Source organism: Marmota marmota, unplaced genomic scaffold (assembly GCF_001458135.2).
Source record: "Marmota marmota marmota unplaced genomic scaffold, marMar, whole genome shotgun sequence".
In the NCBI taxonomy this organism is placed as follows: Eukaryota; Metazoa; Chordata; class Mammalia; order Rodentia; family Sciuridae; genus Marmota; species Marmota marmota.
The window spans coordinates 54,379,789-54,386,672 of NW_026000037.1; the positions used below are offsets into that span (position 1 = coordinate 54,379,789).

The 6,884-nt window shown below is 33.1% G+C and overlaps 1 protein-coding gene across 10 annotated transcripts in view; it reads left to right on the top strand.

Moving 5' to 3' along the window:
* The window catches only part of B3galt1 (beta-1,3-galactosyltransferase 1), a 558,180-nt gene that overhangs the window by 75,258 nt on the left and 476,038 nt on the right, over positions 1-6,884 (top strand). Inside the window, exon 2 of one of the 10 annotated variants that reach the window (XR_007350974.1) lies at positions 4,666-5,404. The exons of the other annotated variants lie outside the window; for them this stretch is intronic. The gene's annotated coding sequence lies outside the window, so the exon portion shown is untranslated. Of the gene's footprint in view, positions 1-4,665; positions 5,405-6,884 lie in introns of those variants that run through there. 10 annotated transcript variants of the gene reach the window in all.

The window sequence follows — 6,884 nt, forward strand, 5'->3', positions numbered from 1 at the left end:
GTTATTTTGCTGCAGCCGGACTGCGGCAAAGGGGGGAAGTACCTCTTTCCTCTATTCCACTGTCTTGTGATCCAGTTCATGTTATCTCTTGAGTACTATCCTCATTATATACAATACAGTTCAGGTCTTTCATTCCCATTGTGCTGCAAGTTCCTGCAAAGCAGAGGTGGTGTCTCTTTTTCAATTTGTATCCTGAGCATGTAGCACAGGTTCTGGCATAAAACCTATGCTCCATGCCTGTTTATCTGTGTCGATGATGGCATTTTAACTAAAATGCAGAAAAGTGAACACCACAGCCTTCCTTTTCTTCAAAAACATGATTAATAGTTAACACCCTGAGATGTGCAATTGAGGTAGAAAGGGTGGGAGAATATTTCTGTTTTTAGTGTGGAAGAAAGAGATCAAATTCTAGTACTAAAGATGATTCATACAGTACAGTGTTTCCAAGTGCTCCACTGTAATGTTTACAGCAACTGAGTATATCAACTTCTTCAAGGAAAATGAGAAACTAAGCACAACTGGTGGAGTGTGAAGCCTAAGATTGGTTAAATCTCCTCTGGCAAGAGAGTTACTGCCCTGACTCCTCTCTTCTGTACACTGCAGGAATTGTTCTCGATTTGAGGGTAGGTCGATACCTCATTTATAATACATTATGAATAGTGATGTCTGCAATGGAGATATTTGCACGTATCTGAGTACCTATTTTTACTTTGCTTTAAAACTGACTACATTAATGAAAATCAAATAGACTTCAAAATACACATGTGTCTTTGGCCAAAAGTTGGAAAATGAAGAGTGGATGAAGGAATAGACTAGAATGATATATTTGACTTTTTAAAGTATCATTATCTTGAAACTGTAGCATAAGGTGAACTATTTTTCATAGAGATAAAAATGTGGCAGTACAGTTGTGCTAAATTACATCTCTTGCTTCTATCACTCTGATTTTCAATTTCTACATCTGCAACACTGAATAAATTGTGAAGTATGAACAAACACTATATACTTTGGATCATGGATATTTAATGAAAGCTAGTTGCATATTCTTTTTAGGATGAAATTTTAGGTAATTTAAAGATTTAAGTTTTATTTCGTGTGTTCTAAAATTTCAATGTTTGCTCCAAACTTGGCTTTAAGGTAATTCCTAAAATTTGGTTTTAATAAGATTTAAATACCTATGTATATGGTTAAATAAATATAGTTATTAAATATATATGTATTTAGGTGGCAACATGTTGCTAGTTTCCAAAGAATAATTGATCCATCATTAGGGTGGTATTTTAGTTCAGAGCTATCGGCAAAACAAATAACTCTGACATTCAACGATAATTTAAATGTAAACAAGGAAATTGCAAAAATACATAAAATGGACAAATTATTAACCTATTTTTAACAAAACTTGTGGTAGCATTCTCAGTTTATGTGCATATATGTATGTATGATGGTGTACATACACAGGTGAGTCTACACCTATACTGAATCATTTTTCTAGTGGTTCTAACACTTTGCATTGCAGACAAGTTGTATAAAAAGTGTATAATAAATATTTTATATATAAAAATGATTCTAAGTGTATAACAACATAATCATATTATATTAATACCATTTTAGTTATATATTTTAATTTTCTGACATTCTTATTTTTTCCAATTTTTAGTTAATTTTTATAATAAGTTTTTTGAAGTTAAATAGCCATGGAATGTTTAATTAATTCATGTTGCAAATCTAGGGGGGAAATCTATGATTATAAAGCCACATTGAATTAATTAAAACTTTTATTCTTTTGAAAGACCATATCAGTATTTTTGATATAATTACCACAAAAATACCTAAAAATAGTAGTACTGATTATTTGTCAGTTTTACTAAGAATAGAACATTTGGTATATTGAGTTACATTTGGATATAATTTGTCATTTGGATAGTTTGTTAAAGAGAAATTTTCTTCTTCCTTTTTAAAGTCTCTGCCACTATAACTTTGTGTCAAAAAGCCAATCAATTCTGTCAGGGACCAAGATGGTGCTTAAGAAATTGAAAACATTTCTGCTGGCAGGTTCACTATTCATTTCTGACACTGGCTGGTACAATATTGAGCACTTTAATTTATTGAAGTTGCTATTCGGAAAATAAAAGCCATACATTCTCCTACATGAAACTTATGTTAACATTTCTTTATATCTGTTTGGACACAGTTCATAGCTTTTTAATAAAACATTGCACATTAATCTTTTTAAACTGCAATATAAATGATAGGTAAAACTATAAGCTAATTTGAATTCAAGATTCATTTTTAACATTTACAAAAATCATGGAACATCAAACTAAGTGCATTTTGGATGTGAGGTAAAGTGAATTTCTATTTTGTTCTGTTTGGTTATATTTTCAGAGTTTGGGTATTTTTTTAATAGGATTAAAAATATTGATGCCTGTTTTTAAAAAGCCCACTTTACTTGTTTTATTCAAAGTTATTAACAACCACTTTTTGAAAGGGATGAGTTGAAACCTACAGATGTCCTGATTACTTGGATTGATGCTAACAACTAGAATTAAGATGGCGAGATACCAAATATTAGCCAGTTACCTTAGATAGAGCTGAGGGTCAAAGCAGAGGAACTAACAAAAGTCCATAAGACCCAAGTCCTAGAGATATAAGCATGGGTGTGGAAAAGTACTTTTATTTTTTTTTATAAAAAAATTAAGAAGTCTCCTGGGTGCTTTCAGTGAATGCCATTGAAGTTCAAGATTTCCCTTCGTGGGCTATTGATTAGAGTGCTATGGACAGATTAAGTTGGCATAAGAGTAGATCATCAGACACAATCTATTTGGTAGATCTATTTGATGGATCTTATTTTGTCTTGTTGGAAACAGCTATACACAAAGATTTTTTTCATTAGTTTTCTATATATAAATAAAGCTTTTTTAAAAATCTATCCTATATTTAGAGTATGTTTGTGAATTTCTTTTCAGTTAATAACTCGAGTATTTTACAAAAAACTCAACTTGGTTGTTAAATCTTGTATTCATTAAATACTGATATTAATAATCCTTTGTTGTAATATAATATTAGTGCATACTATATACAACATTGGATTTATTAACACTATATAGTATAATGTGACAAGATTTTAATAAATTTGCCCTATGCATTTTCTAATTTCAGATGGTAGATTAGATGTTCATTCTCATCTAATTAGATGCTCATTGTTAACTCTTGTTAACAATGTAAGGCAAAAAGGAGTTTTTAAAGCCATAATCAAATTTTTATAATACATACTACATGTGGTATCTTTAGAAAATATCATCCTTGTAAATGAAAAGAAATAAAAGCTCAGAAAGTTCTGTTGTTTTTGAAGGCACACTGGGACTTCAGAATATGTGAGGGCAAACTTCAATCTGATTAGGGTTAGGCTGTAATACAGTGGTAGCGTGCTTTCTTAGCATGTATGAAGGAAAAAAACAAAAACAGAAAAGTCTGTTGTTTTGTATTTAACACATTCCCCAAATACAAATTACTAGGCGCATGTTATTCCATACCTACTGTGATTCTAAAATTTTAGGGTGTGAGCTCTCAGATATAGTATAATATTGCCTATTCCTGATATGGTAGGTCTTACTAATACACATTTTTTACATATAGGAGATCCACAGAGAACCTTATGAGAAGAGCATCACAGAACTGCCTACAGGTGGCAATAGAACTGCCCTGTGCCAACAGTGTCTCCTAGTAGCTAATGATGGGAAATTTGCAACTTCGGGATGAATGCTTAGCACCTTGTTCTTTCGCTCCTTCAGGAAGAACATCTGCACGCACTCCCAGAATCATTTGGCTAAATCCATCTTAACAAATACAGTTATTGGTTTTTGTTGTTTTCACTGTAACATTTATCTAATTGGGCCAAGAAAATATTACCTTCTCCTAATTGCAGTGAGGAAGAAAGAAGAAACCCTTAGCACAGCTAAAAAGCATAAGTACTGTTAGTATTAAAATTTTTATTAGGGGAAAAATAAAGCCTTACATTTTGAAATGAATTAAGATACCCCAATCAAGTACTGTCACTGAAGAAACACTCAAAACTGTCTATCAAATTTCAAAGAAAGTTTCTGTCTACTTTCTCCTTGTATATCTGATTTTCTTTTAAATATACATAATAGGAAATAATGGCTAAAATATTCAGATAATAATTCATATTTAACATATAAAAGGTGTTTTCTTATTTAAATTTTACTATAATGTAACAGGATCATATAAGGAGAAATGTATTACAAACTATTGATTTTTTTATATGCATATTTCAACATAGGATTTTGTAGGTTAGAAATTATTGTGTTCTACCAGATATAATTAAGTATGTATTAAAAACTATTTTGCCATTAATAGTGACGGTGACTATTTCAAACATGCTTTCCAATTAAGGATATGAGCAGAGAACATCATCATAATAGAGGGACTAAGTCCTTGAAAAGATCTAGTTAGGAGTAATGATCACATCAGTGTTTCCTGAAGTGTAGTCCTCAGACCAGCAGCCTCAGTTTCACCTTTAAACTTGTCAGAAATGCAAATTCCTGGGCCTCATTTCAGACTTACTGAATCAGAAACTGTAGCTGAAGTCCAGCTTTCGTCTTTTAACAAGTCCTGAAGGTGATTCTAATGCATATTTATTTTCAGTTTGAAAACTACTGATCTGCATAAATGGAGGCATCACTTATGAAGGGATTGTATGACCAGTTGTTCCATAAGAAAGCAAGAAAATTCTCCAGTGAGTCATCTCTCCTTAATGATTCCGAGAAAATTCTTCGCAAGGAAACAATCAGCAAAAGCTGTTGATGCACAGGAATGTGGAACCCACCAGAGAGAAGAGAACCAAGATGAAAGTCAGGTGTTACTCAAGGTCCTGGCGATTACAATTGCACACAATTACGTTACACAGCCGATTGGGATCCATGAACAAAGACTCAAAAGAATAAGTGGAAAAGAAAAGTCCCTGCTTTTCCTTTGTCAGAGCCTCTGACTGCTTAGCATTCGTGGTGACTGTTCATCTGTTTCCTTCTTGTCAGCCTGCTGACAACCAGCACCAATCAACACTTATTCCTATTTCCTTGTTTATCTCCCTCCTCTGCTTTTCATCCTAAAGCCTTCTTTGTCCCAAATCAGAATTTTAGATTCTAAGAAAATTACCTGTCACACTGTAGCAGAGATGTTTTTAAAAACACATATTCCACATTTCAAAGATAGATGATATTTGCTAAATCCTCCTGAAACACCTTATTGCTTTTTTTTTTTTTTTTTTTATCTTTTTTACTTTTGACTTTAATAAGTCCTCCTCTGGCATTCTGTAAATGACAAAGATATGGTGATGCATAAAATTATTAATAAAATATAATTAGTGCCATGAAATGTAACTATATTTCCCTCTCTTTTCCTATGTTGGGGGGCACCTTTTTTCACTTTTCTCACTTTCCTTGTTTGTGATTTTCTACACATTTATATCTTCTATCTCTGGGATGTTATCCTCCATTTTCACTTCATCTTGTATCCTTAGTCCCCCCACCCTTTCAATCTTTTCTACTTGAATAAGAACAGCTTCCCTAAGTCTCAAGCATAAGATCCATTTTTAGTCATTGTTCCATTTACTTATTTGCATGTTCATTTTTAAAAAAAATTCTCTACCTTCACTATTCTCATACCCTTCTTTCATCTACATCTTTTAGTCTCTTCCTGCTGGAGACTACCCTCTTTCTGCTGGGTCTAACTTAACTGCTATATTTTGTTCTCACCTCCCTGAGAAAAAAATTCTATTTCTTAATTTTTTTCTCTTACTTGCCTTCTTTTCACTCTTTTTCAATAAGATTGTCAATGCTCTGAGCAAAATGCATATTGTGTGCAAAGCTTCTGACAGTACTCTTCATAGCAAGATGAGTAAGGTCTGTTCTTGCTCACAGAGAAAGCAGCATTCTTTTTTTAAAAAAAAGTTTTAATATTTTTTTTAATTTATATATGACAGTGGAATGTGTTATAATTCTTATTCCACCTATAGAGCACAATTTTTCATATCTCTGGTTGTATACAAAGTATATTCACACCAATTCATGTCTTTATACATGTACTCTGGATAATAATGTCCATCACATTCCACCATCATTTCTAATCCCATACCTCCTGCTTTTCCTTTGTCAGAGCCTCTGACTGCTTAGCACCTCCCACCCTGCCCTACCTAAAGTTCCTCTATTCCTCCCACACTCCCCCTCCCTGCCCCACCATGAATCAGCCTCCTTATATCAGAGAAAACATTTGGCATTTGGTTTTTGGGGATTGACTAATTTTACTTAGCATTATCCTCTCTAACTCCATCCATTTACCTGCAAATGCCATGATTTTATTATCTTTTATTGCTGAGTAATATTCCATTGTGTATATATGCCACATTTTTTAATCCATTTATCTATTGAAGGGCATCAAGGTTGATTCCACAGTTTAGCTATTGTGAATTGTGCTGCTATAAACATCAATGTGGCTGTGTACCTGTAGATGCTGTTTTTAAATCCCTTGGGTATAGACTGAGGAGAGGGATAGCTGGGTCAAATGGTGGTTCCATTTCCAATTTTCCAAGAAATCTCCATACTGCTTTCCATATTGGCTGCACCAATTTGCAGTCCCACCAATAATGTCTGAGTGTACCTTTTCCCCCTACATCCTCGCCAACATTTACTGTTGTTTGTATTCATAATAGCTGCCATTCTGACTGGAGTGAGATGACATCTTAGATTAGTTTTGATTTGCATTTCTCTAATTGCTAGCAATGATGAACATTTTTTCATATATTTGTTCTGAGAAGTGTCTGTTCAGGTCCTTGACCCATTTATTGACTGTTTTTTTTTTTTTTTTTT